This window comes from Pelodiscus sinensis, chromosome 3 (genome assembly GCF_049634645.1).
Source record: "Pelodiscus sinensis isolate JC-2024 chromosome 3, ASM4963464v1, whole genome shotgun sequence".
NCBI lineage: Eukaryota > Metazoa > Chordata > Testudines > Trionychidae > Pelodiscus > Pelodiscus sinensis.
Window position 1 is genome coordinate 7,184,271 of NC_134713.1, and position 21,374 is coordinate 7,205,644.

The window sequence follows — 21,374 nt, forward strand, 5'->3', positions numbered from 1 at the left end:
AGAAAAGCATCCGTGCCAATCTAGACGCGCTTTTGCGCAAAAAAGCCCCGATCGTCATTTTCACGATGGGGGTTTTTTGCACAAAAGAAATCTGAGCTGTCTACACTGGCCCTTTTGTGCACACACAGTGTGCTTACAGTAGAGTTAAACAGAGGCAATATGATATTTCCGCTCGGCTAAGTCTAGACTGCTTTCTTCTGCCGAAAGAAGATATGCACATTTGGAGCTAATTTGCATATCTTCTTACTATCGGGTTATTGGAAGAGGTTTTGTTGAAAAAGAAAGCAGTCTAGACATGGTTCTTTAGGGAAAAAACCCCTTTTTCAAAAGAACCCTGCATATCCCATTTTTTTAGGGAAAAGGGTGCTTCCGAGAAAGGGGTGTTTTCCTGAAAGAACCGCATTTAAACTGCTTTCTTTTTTGACAAAACCTCTTCCAATAACACAATCGGAAGAAGATATGCAAATTAGCTCTGAATTTGCATATCTTCTTTCAGCAGAAGAAAGCTGTCTAGGGGAGCTATGTCTACACTGCAGCTTCTTGTGCAAGAACAGCCAATCTTGTGCAAAAACTTGCCATCTGTTTACACTGCACGAGCGTTCTTGCGCTAGTAAATTTACAGTCTAGCGTTGTAAAACAGGGCTTATTCCAGAAGAGTCATTCCTCTCCTCACGAGGAATAAGCCCTCTTGAGCAAGAGCTCTTCCACAAGAGGGCAGTGTAGACAGGCAACATGAATTTCTTGCGCAAGAAGCCCCTATGGTTAAAATGGCCATCAGAGCTTTCTTGCTTTAAGTCGAGATAGCATGTCCACATTAAGGGAGCCTGCTTCAGACTAATTTTGAGGCTTCCTTGTAGCGTGGACATGCTATTTCGAAATAGCTATTTCGGGAGTTATTATTTTGAAATAAGTTACTTTGAAATAATTTCCTAATGTAGAGAATGCCCTTAGGTGCCACAGGACTACTCATTTTTTTAAGTGTAGATAATGATACTTTACTTATATCAGGTCACTAGGTGGCACAGCCACAGGGCAGATGGACTCCACCTTTCAACAGCAAGCTGCACATGAACCTCACCCACACTCTCGGCCATACACATGCATGCACCCGGCTGTGGTGTCCATGAAGCTCACACTACCGGGCCCTCTCTTGTGGGGGTGAACAGTGCTCAGGCCAGCACTTCGTAAGTCTGGCAGAAGCAGTCCAGGGAAAACAAGGCGCGAGGAGGCAACGAGGGACAGCGACGAGCTTAGGTTGCTCCGGACTCGCTGGCAGGCATGTGGATTGCATTGGACAGCAACAGCCCAGGCGTGACTTGCTTTTTCCTCAATGGTCTGCAAGCCAAATTCAGGCTTGCCTCCAGCTTCCACTGCCAGGGCCCAGATGTGGAGAAACTTGGGCGCAGGACTGATACGTTGTCTGCCATAGTGGAGGCTTAACCCTCCTCACATGTCTTCAGCAAGCCCCACATCTCAACCATGGGCTCTGTCACTGCGCGTCCTTGGCCCGGAGCTGAGGAAAGCAGCAGCTCTCTGTTCCAGCTCCCTATCCCTCCAATGGAGGCTATCAACCCCTTGCAGCAGCCTCTCCCCATCTAGCCCAAGCCAGGCCCAGAGGGAGCTCACCACTGCATCATGGGACCTGTAGTTCGTCCTAGCCAGCATAGAGCACACAGAGGTCTGGCTAATCAGAATACCTCTGGAAGGATTCAGATACTCCTCTTATAGGGAGGGAGGGAGGACGGGCAGGTGGGCTGGGGTGGGGTGAGGGACTACAGATGTAACATATTTCCTTTTCCAGCTGGGGAGGTACACCTACCAGAAAGGCAGTATGGCCCTGTGACTAGGGCATGTAACTAGGATCCAAGAGAAAATGGGTTCTGTTCCTGATTCGGCTGCTGAGTGACCTTACAGAGGTGCTTCTGGTTCACTTATGAGGATAATAAAATCTTTGAGCAGGTGCCTGTCTCCTGCCACGTCTTTGACCTTCCTTCAGTAGATGCCCTGGGTTGCAGGTTGGGGAGGGAGAGTAGCCGTGCTTTGGAGCTGTCTGGCTTAAACAAATGGCATCTTGTCCCCCCCCCCAAGGAGGAACCCAAGAAAAAGGCACGTGCGGACATGGAAGAGGTTTTTGGAGGGTTTTTTTGAAAGAAGAGGCCTCCAGGAAAAAGCACAGGTGCCCTAGTGGCTACTCCATCCATAGTAATTGCAACTTAAATGTAAGATAGCATCCGAACAATGTGGACGCTATCTTTCGAAAAAGCAGGTTGATTTTTCAATGCACTTTGGCTGTGTAGACGCTCTCTTTCGAAATAAGTTTTTCCGGAAGATCTCTTCTGGAAAAGCTTCTTTTGAAGAAAGCCTGCAGTCTAGATGTAGCCTCCATCATGACAGAATTGGGAACAGGACCCAAGAGACCTGACTTTCAAATTGAGGGTCATGTCTTGAATTTTGTTCTTTGATCAGAATGAAGAGTTCCCAAAAGCCTGACAGAGCAACAATCCTTCATGGGCATTATTCATCACGTGTTCTAGAAGAACTAAAACCTTAGGCTACATCTACACTGGCAGCTTCTTGTGGAAGAACAGCCATTCTTCCGCAAAAACTTGCCGGCTGTCTACACTGCACGAGCGTTCTTCCAGAAGTAAATTTACAGTATAGTGTTGTAAACAGGGCTTCTTCCGGAAGAGTTAGTCCTCTCCCTACAAGGAATAAGCCCTCTTGCACAAGAGCTCTTCCAGAAGAGGACAGTGTAGACAGGCAACATGTATTTCTTGTGCAAGAATCCCCTATAGTTAAAATGGCCATCAGAGCTTTCTTGGGCAAGAGAGCGTCTACACCTCCATGGATGCTCTTGCGCAAAAGCACATCTCTTGTGCAAAAGCCCATGCCAGTGTAGATGCTCTCTTGTGGAAGAGTTTTTGCACAAGAACTCTTTCGCAAAAGAGTTATTGCGCAAGAAGCTACCATTGTAGACGTAGCCTCTGAGAGCACTAGGGCCCATGCAGAGAAGATTATAGGAGACCAGCATGATTGATCAAACACATGATTGGTTATGAGTTATAAGTGAGGTCTTAAAAGAGAGTAAAAGAACCTGAGTTTCCTCCCTGTCAATAGGCCCCTGCTCGGCCAATCAGCATTGAGACTTTGAGTGGTGGGAGGAGAAATCAGACCCCTTACTGGAATTGCAGCGTTTCCAGTGTGGAGTAGAGCAAATAGAATTCCCTGTATCTTACATCCAACTCTCCTGTTACTACAACCTCAGTACAGAATTTGTCTTTTTTACAACGCTCCATTGTTGCATAATACTCAGTTTGGGGTCCACTGTAAACCTCAGGTCCTTTCCTGCCAAAGCAGCTCTTCCCCATTTTGTATTTGTGCTTGATTCTTCCCTTATCGGTGTCATTCTTTGAACTTGTCTTTGGCAAATTCTCCAGTGTGTCACAGTCATTCTGAATTCACTCGACCTTAGGCTGATGCCTTTTTTAATTTTTTGTATACTAGACACTAGTTTGTCACATGCCAAAATTATGCTGCTGACCCAGTCAAAGGATAAGGAGAGACAGCTTGCCTAAGTATTTGAGACAAACTTCTAGGACAGATGGAGTGGTTCCAATTTCCAATGGGAGAGAAAAAAAACAATGTAAGAAAAGATAAGGTGGGCCATGAACAATGTGCTTTGTGTACTTTGCAGTGATCAAACCAGTGGGTCAGAACAACATTAAAAGGTGTTGACGAGTGAATATCATGAGTTGTTAGGAATGGATCCGTTCATGCATTAATCAATGGGCAGTTCTCTGGGGCATCTTGTTTGGCTAGCTGCTCACCATGTGGATAATAGGCCCACAATCTGGCTTTTAGGGCTGCCCTCGGGCATTCCTCTAGCCAGGCTGTCAGCCTCTCCAGCTTGAACTAAAATATAGAGAGATGAACAATGGAGACACAGATAAACGAGTGTCTACTGTATATTGTAGCTAGGGAAACAAAAGTTCAACATTTCATTGTGGAAAAATGCAGATTTTTGTGTGTCTTTTTAAATTGGAGAATGTTGTTCTTTTTATCACAGAAAACGAGGATCTCTCCTGAGCGGTTCTTGGCCCTCCGCTATTTAACGTTCTTATCGGTGGTCTGGAAGAAAACGTAAGGTCATTACTGATAACGTTTGAAAATGACACAAAATTTAGGGGAGTGGGAAATAATGAAGAAGACAGGTCCCTGATAGGGGGTGATGTGGCTTGCTAGATCAGCTAGGCACAAGCAAACAATATTTGTTGTAATATGTCCAAATGTATATGTGTAACTAACAGATTTACCTAGTGTTGCTCAGGTATCAGGCCGCATGAGTGCGGGGTGGTGGGAAAGTGGGGTGGGAGTAGGGGGGTGGGAGGGAATCCTCAGGCCCTGAGAGGAGTGGTGCCAGAGAGGAGAGGGCATCTGCAGGCCCTGTGAGAAGTTGTGGGTGGGGAGGGGAAGGGAATCCCCAGGCCCTGGGTGAAGTGGTGTTATCTGCTTAAACGAAGCACACGAGATCTTTCAGAGGGGAAAAGGCAGTACGCCGCATTTATTGAGAATACAACAGTTGCATGTGCTATTCAATAATTCACACACAAACACCATACACACACACAGTCCCGCCAGACGATGTCATAGTTACCAGTCCAGATTCTGTATCAGTCTAGTGGCCAGCTAGATTGAACACAGAGGGCCTTTGTCGATCAATCGATCCAATGCTTTTCTGGAGTTGGTGGCAAGATGAACCCAAAGTTCCAAAGCAAAGCATCCTGCTTTTATAATCCTTTTCTCTGTTGAAATCAATGGATTCCACTCTGTCAGCTTGTGACTGGAATGTTATCTTATTGATGTCAGTCATTCCCAAACATCTCTTGAAGGCTCATCCTGTAATCAATTGTCTTGAAGGCTCATCAATGTGCCACTCTGCCAATAGTCCAATCACTCCTTATTATGGGAATGCATTTTTGACGCCGGGTCGTCTGTAGTCTGGTCTTCGCCTACACTCAACCTCCCTCTTTGGCCATCTGGTTCTGAGCAATAACTTTTGCACCTTATCTCAGCACATTCATTCCCTTTTCACACACATAAGCAATGTTACAAGGGCTTTCAAGGTTAGGCGGCACAGCGTCAACATCTGCATTGGCAAGACAAAGAGACATTGTAAATCAAGCAATTAAGGCCTCAGCCTTCAACATCCTGTTAGTCTCATTAACACTGACACAATATCAAAGCTATCTTTTTACTTAGGCCCATTTACTAAACTCACTAAACTTTAGGACAAAGAAATAGCCATTTAACTAAAGGGACAGAGGCAGCATCATGGGGTGGCAGGTGGAGCCGGTCCACGAGAGAAACTGGTTTAAAAATCGGTTCCCCGTGCAGACCGGCTCTCACCTGCCACCCCATGCTCCTGCCTCTGCTACAGAGGCAGCAAGGAGTGTGTGTGTGTGGTCACTTGGATTAACCAATAAGCCCAGGTTTACCAATTAATTGTTTAAACGACTATACACTAACATCCCTAGTGTGTAGTTGTGTCCATGTGTGCACAAAGCTATCTCTTGCACTGAGCTTCTGCAATAGCCAGAAAGTGAGGAAATCTGTGTGGGACACAGCAGTAGTGTTACCACCTCCTTGTTGCATAAGAAGAATTTTCACTATTATTTCCCAAGCAGGTTGCAGTGACCGTGGCTACACTGGTGCAAATTGCCATTTAGCATATTCAAATGACTCCCGTTGATCTTGAAAGAAGAGTTGTAGGGGCACAGTCACACAGAACTGAGCCAGGGGCCAATGGTTAGCTTAATTTGAATGGAAGATGCCAACAGAGCCCCACAAACAACCCTCTTGCCCCTTAGGGTCCCTGTAGTGCCAGGGGGCAAGTGAGAAAAGGCAGCTCAGGTTGGGTCAGGGATGAACCGTGTGTGACAGAGCTCATGGCATCTCCAGTCTGGCTTTGCTGCTCCTGAGACACCCCAATTGACCCTCTTGCGGCACGAAAGGATGGCTGAGGGAGAGGTGCGTGCTTTAATTCTCACCGAGGCAGCTCTTCCCTGAGAGCCTGGTAAAACCATGCTCCTGGGAGTTCGCCCCCGTCAGGTTCATTAGTTACCTGGTGTGCTTTTCAGCTTGCAGCACTCTGAGCTTCAGGACTATCCAGGGCTGCAGGTAGGTTCCAGTACAGGGGGGCAAGTGAGTTGTCAGAAACAGCCAGAGGATACAGCAATTGGGAATTGTGGGAACAGCAATGGAGAATTAGCCAGGCTCAAACCCAAGTATCTGCACCTTGGCAACCATGCCGCTGCACAGCCAGAGGATGGAACAGCCAGATCACTGATGCACCCATAGGTGGGGGTGTTGGCCCCAAAATTGGTATAGAAGGGGGCCATGTGAGGTATTGAATAGAAGCTTATTATCTGATAATCCTATGTATGCTGTTCATGTGTTTGTATAATGTCTGTGTGTGCAATTATTAGCATGTACTTGTATGGACACTGAAGATTTCCCTGCATGTGGTTAAGCATTGGGCAGGGCCGAGCCTGTGGACATGCTAATTACCGAGGCCCTGTGGAACAATGGCTCTCAATGGGCCAAGGACACACCCAAAGAATGGGGGCTGTCATCTGAGAGCAGCCAGCAGGGAACATAGAGATTGGCCTCTGACCAGGTGACCTGCTACATACTAGAAGAGGCCAGGAAGGAGGTATAAAGAGGCCATGTGGTTGATGCCATTTTGTTCTCAGCTCAGCACTTCATCCCAGAGGCAGCATTGCAGGGACCGAAGAGCCCAGAAGACCTGTGAACCCATCCTGAGCTTAGGATGTGCAATAAGAAATTTTAAACCAGCAGCTGTAACATCTCTGCTAGAGCCTGCATCGAGGACTGGGAGATTCGGTGCATGTAATGTACTATTCTTTAACAACCTTACTCTCATGCTTTTCTTTCTTGTGAAAATAAACCTTTAGTTTTAGATTCTAAAGGATTGGCCCAGAGTGATTTGTGGGTAAGATCCAGAGGGTAAATTGACCAGGGATCTGTGGCTGGTTTCTTGGAACCGGACACAACTTGTTCAGGTTAGGTGGGATTGGGTGTTAGGACCCCCCACCTGTGTATAGGCCCGGGGCCATCTGGGGCACGGATATTGCTGGGATGTTGGAGGGGTTTTGCTCAGGAGGCTTTAGGCAGGCTGCTGAAGCGCTCTGTGGGACTGGTTTGTGGCCTGTTGAGGTCACCAATCTGGGGGCTGTAAGGAGCCCCGGATTTGAGCAATTCACCCTGAGCGGACGCCCTCAGCTGTGCCCAGACACGGCCCGGTCCGTAACAGATGGGTCTTGGAACTAAACCCACTCTCCTTTGCCTGAATGTTCCCAGTCACCTTAGAAATTGATCGGAACTGAGAATAATGAATAAAAACACAAACTTCCTTACCCACCCAAAGCAAGATTCACATCATTTCAACAATGTGATTTAACACAACCTTTAAACACACATACACAAACACACACACACTCCAATGACAGGGAGAGTCTGCAGAACTGGAATTCATCTACAGATTTGACATCTTCAGCCTGGGTTTGAACAAAGTCGTTAACAGGTGGGCACATTACAAAGCCAATTTCTCCTGCCTTTAACATCTGCATTTCCACATCAAAAGCTAAGTATAGGACACATCCAGCTTGCTTAATTAACCTCATTAACACAGCCACATTAACGTGATTCTGTCTGCGTGAACAGAGTGTTGTGAGCAAGACAAGAGAATTTGTCATGCTGCTGTATTCTATGCAGATTAGGTCTCAACTGGAGTATTGTGTACATTTTAGGAAAGATATGGAGTAACTGGAGAAGGTCCAGAGAAGAGTAACAAAAATGATTAAAGGTCTAGAAAACATGAGCTATGAGGGAAGACTGAAAGAACTGGGCTTGTTTAGTTTGGAAATGAGAAGCCTGAGAGGGGACGTGAGAGCAGTTTTCAAGAATCTAAAAGAGTGTTACAAGGAGGAGGGATAAAAATTGTTCTCCTTGGCCTCTGAAGACAGGACAAGAAGCAATGGGCTTAAAGTGCAGCAAGGGAGGTTTAGGTTGGACATTGGGAAAAACTTCCTGTCGGGGTGGTTAAACACTGGAATAAATTGCCCAGGGAGGTTGTGGAATCTCCATCACTGGAGATATTTAAGAGCAGGTTAGATAGACATTTGTCAGGGATGACCTAGATCATGGGTTCCCAAACTGGGGGGTGTGTTCCCCTGGGAGGGCATGAAGGAATTCCAGGGAGGGGGGTGGAAGGCAACCCATCCCCCCCATCCCCCGGCAATCCCCTTGCTATTTTTGTTAGGTCAGTTCCTATTCTTTTTTCTTTTTTTTGCTCAACAAGTTTTGTTGCTGGGGGCAGGGAGGGGGCGTGAGGGTTTCTCAAAAAATCAAAAAGGGGGCGTGATGCCAAAAAGTTTGGGAACCACTGATCTAGATGGTGCTTGGTCCTGCTGTGGGGACAGGGGACTGGACTCAATGCCCTCTAAAGGTCCCTTCCATGTTCAGTGATCTATGATACTATGAGGTGCTACATTTGACGGGTACTTCTTCTGTTGTTATATATGTGTAAATCTTGGTTTCTGTTATTTCCACTCCAGTTCCTGGGTTTTACCCACAAAAGCTCATGACTTTATATTTTGGTTTGTCTGTAAAGTGCCACAGGACTACTTGTTATTTTTAAAGTGACAACCTGACACAGACACACACACTTCTTGTCATTTAAACAATATGATTTAAACAGCTGCCTTTATTGAAAGGAGAGGTTGTATTCTCTTTCCATGCCAGGAGTTTCCCCACTGCACATTTCTTCAGGTCAGCATGGTCTCTATGAATAGCAGCATATTAAAAGAGGAGGGCAAGTTCCACGTAGCAGTGCTAGACCAGAGGAACAGAAGCCTATATCCGGTAAACAGATCCCGCCCTTGAGGAGACAGGGAAGCGCTGGCACACGGCCCGACCCTGCACAAAGAGAAAAAGGAGTGATTTGCAGGTCACCAGAGCTGCACTGAAACTATGAGCTGTGGTCCAAATTTACACGCAGGGCGACTAAGGGAATGCTCCTAAGTCCTGAAAGAAAACTGGCCTGTCTCTCAGTGGGTATCTATCCCTGCCACTGACGACTTCTGGGCACTCAGCACTTCTTCTAAGCTCTTAAAAATGAATGTAGGCACCTAACTTTAGTGCATAAAGCCCTGTTTAAAACTCTCCTTTGCCATGAGACCTACAGAGAGCTTGTTTGCCTGTATTCATCTCTTGTCTTATGTTTAGGGCATGTCTACACTACAGCCAGAGGTCGGCTTAAGGTATGCAATTCCAGCTTCCTAAATAGTGCAGCTGTAGTTGACCTACCTTAAATTGAGCTTTGGCACTGTCCTCACAGTGGGAGGTTGATGGCAGAAACGCTCCTGTTAACTCCCCTTACTCCTCGCACCGGTAAGGAGTACTGGCACAGATGAGGGCACCCTTAGTGTTCGATTTAGTGGGTCTATACGAGACTCGCTAAATCAAATGCTGAAAGATCAATTGCCCCAGTGTTGATTTCCCAGAAGTATAGAAGTACCCTCTGATTGTAAGCTCTTTGGGACAGGGCTGCCTTTGTTTTCTGTGTCTATACAGTGCTCAGGTGAGTGGGTTCCTGCTCAGTGTTCCCTGTAAGATGTGCACTTGTGCTCAGGAGAGATTCACATGCAGCCCAGATGATTAGCAGGGTGCACACAATCTGGTATTTTGTTTCCATTGGTAGTGCACATTCACCCATACCTCGGTGCACATAAAAATGTAATCCACACATGGATGGAAAAGATTAGAGGGAACATTGTTCCTGGTCTATGATTAGCGTTCCCAGGAGCTTCTATAACACAAATAATCACATGCTTATGTAAGCGGGGTCAGGGTTACACTTATTAAAGGCAGGGGAATCAGAGGTTGGTTTGAAAATCAGCTTGCATGATCTTCTGAGGGATCTGGGTTTCTCATGCATTCGCTTGGTAACAAGAGAAATGATAGGAGACCCAAAGAAATAAAGCATAATTTGTTAATGGATGTAGTGATTAGCCACTGGAACAATTTACCAAGGACCATGGTGGTTTTGTTATACCAATAAAAGCAAGCAGGATCTTATGGGGGGGATAAGGCAAAAAGCCACATTTATTGTAAAAATAATAAAGAATAAAGAAAAGATAGAAGCAAACAATGTTGTTTAGCTACTTATTCCTATCACTACTTAACTCTTAGAGGGTATGTCTACACTACCACCCTAGTTCGAACTCGGGTGGTAATGTAGGCAACCGGAGTTGCAAATGAAGCCCAGGATTTGAATTTCCCGGGCTTCATTTATATATTGCCGGGTGCCGTCATTTTTAAATGTCCGCGGCTAAACACGGCACGGACTAGGTAGTCGGATTAGGCTTCCTATTCCGAACTACCGTTACTCCTCGTTCCATGTAAACCTCATTTTTTAAGGGCGAGCGTTTTTTCAAAAAAGGGGTTTTTTCCCCCCAAAAAACATTGTCCAGACTACTTTTACTTTCAAAAGCTCCTCCTTCAAAAGTGAGATCAGAAGAAGATATGCAAATTCCCACAGAATTTGCATATCCTCTTTTGAAAATAAAACGTAGTCCAGACATCGCCTAAATGTAAGCGGGGGAGTGGTCCCGCTATTGTGGGGAGCTTTCCTGGCTTCTATACCACCCCGGTGAAATCGACCAGTGAAATGATCTTAGTCCCCAGTCCCACTTCTTTTACCTAAAGGCCTCCCTGAACCTCAGGGCTCCCCTTCCACTCTCCTGGAGTAGCACAGTCCTAGAAATCCCAACAAGTCTGGGCCTAGGTTTTCTGGGGCTTAATCTCCATCCTTGAAGTCATTTGGGTAGGGGCTAGGGTGTCCCCACTCCGGGGTGCTCTCTTCACACTGGATGCTTTCTTGACCCAGTGATCATTTCATACAGTTCAAAGCAAATACAATTTATTAAACAGCAACTGATTAAAAAGAAAAGAATAAGGAAAAACAAGAAAGTTTAAATGAGAACATGCAGTCCTGCTCTGTAGCATGGGGACATCACAAACAGCAGACTGCAGAGTGTAAGGACAGTTCACAGTCTGTTCTTTATAGGCCCCGGGGCTCTTTCTCAGGCCCTGGTTGTGCTGCAGGGGGGGCTGCAGGTTGGACACGCTTGCTCTGGCAGTGACTACATGCCTTCCGGCTCTAGGTAGCAGGACCCCTCTCCCAGCTGGAGTTACAATCCCTCTCCAAGTCTGGCCTGCAGGGCCTCTTGGCTGGTGGTGTCTCCCTGCCCAGAGCCTCTCCCCTCACTTTGCTGGTCCCAGCTGCTCACTACACCCAGCTGCAGTCTGTGTTGCATTGCCAGACTCCAGCTCCTTGTGTTGCTTCTCTGACCCCTTTGGCTTTCTGGTCACTGCAGGTCTGCTCCTCACCACAGGGTCTGTGCTCCTTGGGCTGTGTGTGTCTGGCTTTCTCACTGCAGGACGGCCCCTGAACACAACTTGTGCTCCTTGGGCTGTGTGTGTCTGGCTTTCTCACTGCAGGACGGCCCCTGAACACAACTTGTGCTCCTTGGGCTGTGTGTGTCTGGCTTTCTCACTGCAGGACGGCCCCTGAACACAACTTGTGCTCCTTGGGCTGTGTGTGTCTGGCTCTGTCGCTGCAGGATGGCCCCTGAACACAGCTTGTGCTCCTTGGGCTGTGTGTGTCTGGCTCTGTCGCTGCAGGATGGCCCCTGAACACAACTTGTGCTCCTTGGGCTGTGTGTGTCTGGCTCTGTCGCTGCAGGACGGCCCCTGAGCACAGTTGCGCTCCTTGGGCTGTATGACAGAACAGCGCTTAGAATTGTACAGCGGTTTGCATCTTCCCAGCACAGAGCAGCCAGGTGAGCAGTGAGGGAGAGAGAGTATAGAGAGGGAGAGTGTAGTCCAGAGGCAACGGTTGAACTGTTCAAACCTGGATGTTTTAAATAAGCATTTTTGTAGAATTGTAGGGTTGGAAGAGGCCTCAGGAATCGAGTCCAACCCCCTGCCCAAAGCAGGACCAACCCCAACTCAATCAACCCAGCCAGGGCTTTGTCAAGCCGGGACTTAAAAACTTCTCGGGATGGAGATTCCACCACCTCCCTAGGGAACCCATTCTAGTGCTTCACCACCCTCCTAGGGAAATAGCATTTTGCTCCTTGTTCTGCCATCTGTCATCACTGAGAACAGCCTCTCTCCATCCTCTTTGGAACCTCCCTTCAGGAAGTTGAAGGCTGCTCTCAAATCCTCCCTCACTCTTCTCTTCTGCAGACTAAACAAACCCAAATCCCTCAGCCTCTCCTTATAAGTCATGTGCTCCAGCCCCCTCATCAACACTCTCTCCAATGTATTCCCATCCCTTCTGTAACAGTGAGTGGGGGCCAGAATTGGGTGCAATCCTCCTGATGTGTCTAGCATTTTGGAGCCGTGGCACCCATCAAAAATTAGGTGACTTATCTGGGTGCCTAAATCTGCCTGGAAAACACGCTCCCAAGTTCTGGTCAGAGATCACACAGTCTGAACTTGCAGGCTAGTTCTCAAGCCAGCAGAGCTTCAGTGACACAGCTGTCCTGTGTTATCCTCTCACTGCTCCCTCGTGCTGCGGCCCTCTTATGATGCATGCATGGTGCCTTGCACGATGGGGCCCCGATTCCCAGTTGGGGGCGTCTCACTGCCACCACAACATAAAACCTCCATTGTAAAAATAATCCCTGCTGGTTACTTTGCCTCTCACCTGGAGCAGCGTGGAAGAGGAGGAGGAGAAGAACAAGGAGCAGGCAGAGGCTTCTCATGGCGGGAGCTCGGCTGGGATCTCAGTGTTACTGTGGAGAAGAGGTGCCAGGCCAAGCGGGCGGGAGGCTGTTTGCCACTAGGAAACAGAGAGCCCCGGTATTTATAGAGCTCTGTGGCTTGGGAAGTGTTGACCCATGGGGCCCCCGGTGCACCTGGTGCTGACGGCTGCCAGAAATCCCTGCAACCAGCTGCACACATCACTTGCCCTGAACAATCACCCAGAGTGTCACACGTATGAACTGGAGGTGACGGTCCTTCTCTATCCAGGCAGTGCAGCCGCACCGGGCATGCTGTGGGCGCCCCAGGGGCTCTGATAATGAGACAGTCGGTGACTCCAGCGAGAAAAGGAGAGTAGATTTAGAATGGGGAAGGGGGGTGACACTTTGTGTGGAATGTGTCCAGGGGTGGAATTGAAAGCAGTTCTGGTTGCATGTCAACCTAGGCCTCCGGTTCCACATGCCACCAGGGCTATGTCTTCTTCACTGCCAGCTTTTGCCAGCAGAGTATGCAAATGAAGCACTGATTAACATTTTGTCATGCTTCATTTGCATAATCTATTCAAGCATGCTCTCTGCTGGCAAAAGCCAAGTAGAGGGACAACTGGGTGAATGCTAGGGGAGTATGTTGTGTAACCAAGCCTCATGTGCACATTGTGCCTTTGTGATCTGGGCCACAGGATGCGAATGAGCCAGGAAACTCCTTTCTTTTCACTATTTACTCCCCACGAGCAGAGCTTGTTCCTCAGATTCAAGAGCTGACCTTGTTTCCAAACCGCAGCCTGTGCCACTAGACCCAGCATTGAGGTGGGGTGGGAGCGGGGCTGGATTAAGATGCAGGCAACCCACGTGACTAGCTGGGGTGCAAGGCTTGAGATGCATCGGGCTCACAGATTTGCAGATCCCAGGATGCAAATGTATCGTCTTATGTGACTGGGATCAATCATGCATGCAAATTGTGCCAAAAATGGGCTACCAGTAAAAAATAAGGTACTGAAAAAACTTAACAACTGTGTGTGTGTGTGTGTGTGTGTGTGTGTGCACCTCTCACCAGTACCTCTCCCTAGTCTCTCTACTGGAAATACCTCACCTGATGCATTTTAGGACTGCATTAGCTTTTTTCACAGCTAACTTGCATTGGCAGCTCTTAGTCATCTGGTTGCTTCTTGGCTAACAAGTTGTCTTTGGAAATGAGGGTGTGTCCTACCACCCAGCACAACCTCAAGTTAAAACTATCGATTTAAGCTTACACTTTCATTTATGTCTGCCAATCAGAGAGACTGGACATGTGTTTCAGGGGAACCCCTTTCCACTAGAAAATGCTGTTTCATCAAAATGTTTCATATGTCGATTGTAATAGAAACACTTCTGCAGAGTTTGAAATTGAAGGAGCATTTTCATTTTGACCGTCTCATTTTGTTTCTATTCTATTCTATTCTATTCTATTCTATTCTATTCTATTCTATTCATCATAAATATATTTTTCAGAAGTTTCTTTCTGTGAAAATATAAAAAAATTGACTTTTCCCCTGAATTTGGATGAAAACAGATTTTGAAATGTGAGAATTTCCTGCAGGAGAGAATTTTTCTGTCCTTAATCACCTCTGTCCCCATTGAAGGCTGTTTCATGGTATCCCTTTAGTCTAGAGGGGTTAGTTTTCAGAATAAATTTCAGGTATTATCACTGCTGAGTGGGCAACACCAGAACTTAATTTCTAGAAGGTGTGAGAATGTATTGTCTATCGAAAAATAGCGGAGGCTTAAGTTTATACCTGAAAGAAGTGGGCATTTCTGGGGCTTCCTTCAGTTACAATATTTTGAGCCTCAGAATCGTAATGAACTGGAATGGAAATCATAGAACAATATTCGCCCCCCACCCCCAGAAATAAGGGTAAGTTTAATGCATGAAACTAATATGTGGTGCTGATTCATCTCTCCCTTAATACCAGTTTTAAATCAGCAAGACTCCATTGATTTGAAAGGAATGACTCCAATTTATTTCTTAGGTCGTCCACTCCTCAGGGCAGAACTTCATTTCAGCTTTCTGTTTGTCCAAGGGGGGCCTGACCCTGATCGTTGTCACCCATGGGGCTAGCTTGCCTTTCTTATATCAACATAGTTAATACGTAATCTGCAGATCAGGCTCCATCGTGGTCTCAGTGTGCTACAGCTGGATAAATATTTACCAATACCAATAAATAAAATGGGAATGAGAGGTGGATTGTGTGATGTGTATCTACTTGGGGACGCACTGCACTTAAATTTACTTTTCCACTGTTGATAATTAAATGAGCTGCCCCAAAACTAGAGGGAGAACCTCAGATACAACAATAGAGGTTTATTATAGTGACATGTGTACTACATAGGCATTATTTTTTTTGCTAGAGTAAGTAAATAGGACCGAAGCCTGGAGCCCTTTGCATTTTCACAGAACTGGGCAGACAATAACTAAATAACCCTTCACAAAGCAGGCATGGGCTAGACACTGAGCCAAGACAGGTTTGAGCCCCACGTCCTATAGATCCCCAAGTGGAACAGCTGATGTTAGTACCCATTAGAAATGCTGCTCTTCACAGGTTTCTGTCTTACCTGGAGCAGGCTGGAAGAGGAAAAGGGCAACAGCAAAAAGAAGGTATGGGATCTTCACGGCTGAAGGTCAGATGGGGCTGTGGCCTCACTGCAGAAGAGAGGCACCAGATGGAGTGAGATGGAGAAACCGTGCAAGATGGAGACAGAATGTCGGCATGTATAGGACTCTGGGGGCTGTGAAATATTGTTGGGCAGGATTCTTACTCTGCATATTTGATACAATCTCTACCCCAAAATCCCAGTAAATAGTTGTAACCACCACTTAACCTGGATGGTCACCGAGAGTACCATGTGTATGCCCAGGTAGGCGAGAGTACCTCTCCATACGGCTTTCAAGGTTGAATTGAGACTGCTGTGTTTGCTCTAGGGCTCCTTGTTATAAACAAGGCTGCCATGGCAGAGATAAAGCAAAGAAGAGAATCTTATAAGCATTCTCCACCATATTCAGATCTTCCCCTCTGACAGTGGCCATGTGGACGGCAGGAGCTATGAGTAAGCACAGGAACGGGAAGGACTGGCATTTGCTGGACTTCGCTATCCCTTTCTGCCGCTGTAGAGGTGAAATTAAAAAAAAAAATTCACTTGTAACCATAAAGTTGAATACATTGCTTGAAAGCATTTTTACAAAAATTGACTCGTGTTCCTAAGTTACTTAAGTTTTTCAAGAATACCCTCCCCCAATAGGTGACTAAATATGAATGTAGGGGTAATTCTCATAAGAACATAAGAACAGCCGTACTGGGTTAGACCAAATGTCTATCTAGCCCAGTATCCTGTCTGCCGACAGTGGCCAGTGCAAGATACCCCAGAGGGAGTGAAGAGATCAGGGAATTCTCACATGGTCCCTTTTCTGTCACCCATTTCCAGCCCCTGACAAATAGAGGCTAGGAACATCATTCCTACCCATCCTGGCTAGCAGCCATTGATGGACCTATGCATTTATTAGTTCTTTTTTGAACCCTGTTAAAGTCCTGATCTTCACAGCATTAAATTCTCTGAGAATTTTGGCCTCTGTGTCCTCTGCTGCATTCATTTGTTTCTCCCTTGGCCACTCTTCCAGCATGTGGGGTGTACAATCCAATGGAATTTTCCTCAATGGACATTTTAAACAAAAATCAAAATATGTAATTTCATTGAAATTATACGTGGAAAAATCCCCCCAAATAAATATATCCTGTTTGCCCTCCATTTTCTTTCCTTTTTTATTGGCAGACATTTTTTCTGCTTTTCTATATTTTCAGGTTCTCAGTGAAAAACTGAAATGTGCCATGCAAAGTAAAAAGCTATTATAAACATTTTTTATTTACTGAAAATGCAATATTCCATCATCAAACAATTTAAAGAGAACATTTTTTAAAATCTCCCCTAGAGGAGCAAGCTGATGTGTCAACTAATTAGTCCCAAGCACTTTTCACTTGGGCTCTGGTTTATATCACAGCTTGGAAGATGCTTTAGTGGTGCAACAAACCATTCAAGAACATAAGAAAGTGATTGGATGAATGGAACACAGTGCTACACTCCAAAAGAGCAGCTCATGAAGCCACATGCAGTGTAGCCTAGTGGAAAGTGCAGGGAAGTGAGATTCAGAAACTCTGGGTTCTGAGTCTAGTTCTACCAGTGGCTTGTTGGGGCACTGCAATATGCCTCAGTTTTTCCATCTATAAAATGGGAGTAATGCAGACAACCTCCTTTGTAATGTGCTTTGATGTTCACTAATGAAAAGTGCCATATAAGAGCCTCTTTTCACAGGTTTCTTTGTTATCCAGAGAAGTCTGCAAGAGGAAAAGAACAACAGCAAAAAGCAGGTACAGGCAAACGTATAAGGGATGGGAAGAACTAGTCAACTACTCACTTCCTCCCCCTTGCTGCCTCTAATCAGAAAGAGGCAGAACATGGGGGGAATAGAGAAGGGTGCTTCTAAGTGGCAGCACTGCACTGCCGCTTTGAAATGCTGCGTGCAGCCCAGGGCCAACTGTCCCCAGGCTGCACGTGGCGTTTCAAAGCAGCAGCAGGCACGTGGAGCCTGGGGTCACCTGGGGATTCAGCTGACCCAGCGCTCAGTGCAGCACTGCCACTTTGAAATGCTGCAGGGAGCCTGATGCTCCTCAAAGCGGCAGCGTCACACAGAGCCCAGGGTCAGTTGGATCCCCAGGTGACCCCGGGCTCCATGTGGCGCTTCCGCCTTTGAAGTGTAGACCAGCCCTAGCTGACAATAGCCCTAGCTGGCAAACTGAAGTTTAGAAAATGCAGAAGCTGGTTGTCATGATTTAAAAAAAAAAATTAATTCCCATCACCCCAAAATGAACTATTTGACAAAATCGACATGAATTTGCAGAATGTTTCAATGTTACCAAATCTTCACTTTTCACCGAAAAAAGTGTTTTATGTGAAAAATTTCATCCCACTCTCCTTGAGGCCTTTCTCCCCTGCTCCACTGTGGGGCTTCAACCCTCTCCTGGTCTCAGCGGGCAGCCCGAACAGCCGACTCAGAGCAGCTGTATTGCCGGTTGAAAACATAGGCCAGCTCCTGCCCGAAAGGGATCAGTGTGGCCCCTTCTCCAGAGGTAGGGAGAAAGCCTAGATGGTGCCGTTAAGATAAGGGCCTCAAACAGGGGGAAAGGGGGCACCTGCCTCAAGGCCTGGCAATTCAAAAGGACCTGGGACCCCCGGCGGCTGCCACCCTACTGAGGCAGTGGCCACAGCCAGAGGCCTGGCCCTTAAAATCATCGCTGGAGTCCCGTGGGCGACTCTGTTTGCTGGCTGGAGGGCGGAGGGGGCGTGGTACACCCTGGGCGGTGCTGAGGACTGCTCCTAGCCCTGCCCTTTCCACCTGAAGCCCGGGCCCTTCCAGGAGTTCGGTGCCACCCAATCCCCCACACCTTGCCCGGGGGCCGGCAAGCCTGTCAGCCCTGCTGCCGAAGCTGCAGAGTGAGAAAGGAGGGAGGATGGGGGCATGCACAACAGGGCTACCAAGGCTTGGCTCCAAGCCGAGAGCCTTGAGGAGCGGGAGGAAGAGCAGGGGGCAGAGGAACCGAAGCGCTGAACCTCCAGTCCTACCCCAGTGAAAAGAGAGGGCCTTAAGGCCTCAGAGATCACAGGGTTATTGGACACAAGCTGCCTCCCCCTTCCCATAGGTTGGCTTCCCTGGGGTTCTTCAGCCTGAGGGGATAATTTCCTCACACCATCTCCCCAACAAACACTGATTTCCCAGGGGGGATACCGGAGTAGGCTGGGGCCTGAGGATACTGGTGCACACCCGCTGACTGCCTGGGTTTACACTGGTATCAGAGATAGCAGATTTAGCCCAGTGCCAGGAGGTAACCAAAGTCTTTTTCTCGGCATCCCGACCCAAGCAGGGGGCCCCCACGTTTCTGGGGTCTCTGGAGTCTCACCATTGAATTTCCCTCTGGCCTTAAACAGGTGATGGGTCCACCTCTCATGGAAACATGTGTCCTGATTGTTTTGTCATGTGATACTGTCCAGACCTGAGGTCCTGTCGTGATCGCCTGGGGTGGTTGTGGTTGGGAATTCCCCATTTCATCTGTTTTCTGGCTGCTGATCTCACCGTCTGGGGATGGTGTTGAGTCAGTGGTTCCCAAACTTTTCGGCATCACGCCCCCTTTTTGATTTTTGAGAAACCCTCATTCCCCTCCCCAAAAATACAGAAGCAAAACTTGTTGAGCGGATGCCTGAGCGGATAGACGGACCGGGTTCTTTCTTGGGGGGCAGATTGACCGGAGGGGAGGGGGCTGACTCACCTCGCACCCCCCCTGGAATTTCTTCACGCCCCCCAGTTTGAGAACCCATGGTTTAGACACTTGTAGATGGGTCTTGTTCTGTCTCGATGGGTCTGGGATTTTCCACACCCTCCATGGGGACTGAGAGCCAGCCCCTCCCGACTTTCAGTCTGGGTTTGGATACTGACTTCCTGGGCGACTCTTTTGTGCCTCAGTTGCCTTTAAAAAAAGAAACAGGGAGGGATTAACGCTGCTGCCTTTGTTTTGTGGCCAAAATATTCCACTCATACGGCATCACTGCCAACATACATACTCAGCCCCTGATTTCTTTGCTTGTGCCCAGTTTCCTGAGAAGGAGAGATGCCCGGAGCATCTTGGGTTCTTTAAGGTATGTTTTTGAGGAGGGTAGGTGGGGAGGCAGTCCCCTTTAGGGTTTTCGGGCCTCAGGGTTACTTCACTCCTGTGATAAGGCCTCTGGTTTGGGACCCAGTGGTCTAGGGAAATCACAAAGGTAGATATGGGCAAAGAGAGGAAGCCAACTCCGAGGGAATAGTCTGTTTGAGGGAAAACCTGTGCTGCTATTTCTTACTGGGCCCGGATCCAGGAGTCTTGTAGCGAGGGTGAGGTAAGGCTCCCTTCTCCACTGCTCCGTCAAAGCTAGGAACAAGGGCTGTGTCTATGCTGCCCCATCCCTTTGACTGGAGCGAGATACCTGCAGGAGAAGGCTGCCTGCTGAACCCTCGGAGGCTGGGGACACACTGGAGAGGGGCCCCTGCTGAAGCAGACAGCGCCGCGGGCCTGAAGTAATGAACACAGCCCACCAAAGGAGCTGTAGGCCCTCTGTGCCAAGGAGGGAGTGGGCAGACATAGTACCCCAGTCTCAGTAGGAGGGCTCGGATGATTCCTGAGCCTGAGGGGAGCGTCTAGGGGCCAGGAAGGCCAGGAGTAAAATCTCCCCCTCCCCTTCCAAAGCAGTAAGGCTGGGAAGAACCAAAGAGGGAGCTCTTCTGGGGGAAGCTGTGCAAACTAAACACATGAGACCTCAGGAGAAGGGAGCTATTGTGTGAGGACTCTGGACGTGACTGGTTTATTACTGAGCCCAAGTAGAAGCCTCAGAGGTGAGCCTTCAGGGCCATGCTGGGCCTCAAGAGGCTGCTAAGGGATGGTGGCCATTGCTAAATACAACTGGGATTTGCAGACAGCAGCTCACAGGCCCAGAGCCTTATACAGCTCCGTAAGATATTCAAGTGGTTCTGTAGAGTGGAAGAACAGGGGGCTTGTTGAAACACTTGGGTGGTGGCAAGTTTGTGTGTAAATCCAACTTGCCGTTACCAGCTCTTTGTGTCTGTGTGGACCCTGCTGCTGTGCACTGAAAGCTCCCTACGGCGCTTTAATCAACCTGCTTTGTAATGGTACTAGATTCATTTGCAGGGAACGCTGAGTGAGTAACAACAGGGTACATGTGGAGACATTGTGCACTTAGTTCACGTAGACAAGCCCAGAAACACACAGATACAATGCCCCTCTGTAATGCTAACAGGTAGAACTGAACCTGGGACTTCTAGGGTATGTATAGACTATAGGCTTTTGTCAACAGAAGTTTTGTCGACAGATATTGTTGACAAAGCTTCTGTCGACAAAGAGCATCTAGACTGCAGCCAGTTCTGTCGACAAAGCAAGCCGCTTTGTCGACATGACAGTATAGACGCAAAGGGCAGTGTAGATGTAATAATGCCTTCTGTCGACAGAACTCTGTTGACAAAAGATGTTATTCCTCATAGAATGAGGTTTACAGCCGTCGACAAAACTGCTGAGTTCTGTCGACGTTATGTCACCAGAACTCAGCGGCAGTGTAGACGCAGGTATAGTTTTGTCAACAAAAGTCCACTTTTGTCAACAAAACCCTGTAGTCTAGACACATCCCTAGAGCTTAGTGTATGAGCCTCGATGCAGCAGCTGACTTTTGAGAGCAGGGTGTAGAACAAACACATTCTCTCATGCTCTGTAAGTGGTTTAAGGGCCATGGCATGTGACAGTGAACCACATCCAGTAGGCATGTGAGTTACACCTGCAGTGAAGAGTTGAACACCTAAAAAGGCAGGGACTGAAGCAAACATGGCTCCTTCTGACCTTAAAGTCTCTGGCTATGTCTAGACTGCAGGCTTCTTTCGAAAGAGGCTCTTTCGAAAGCATCTTT

At 47.6% G+C, this 21,374-nt stretch overlaps 1 long non-coding RNA gene across 1 annotated transcript; it reads right to left on the reverse strand.

Moving 5' to 3' along the window:
* Positions 1 to 8,767: 8,767 nt before the first annotated feature.
* Positions 8,768 to 12,982, reverse strand: LOC112546501 (uncharacterized). Its single transcript, XR_003090197.2, has 2 exons — positions 12,797 to 12,982; positions 8,768 to 8,997 (listed from the first exon to the last, which is right to left on the reverse strand). It is a non-coding gene; the product is annotated as an uncharacterized LOC112546501 (long non-coding RNA).
* Between the last annotated feature and the right edge of the window lie 8,392 nt (positions 12,983 to 21,374).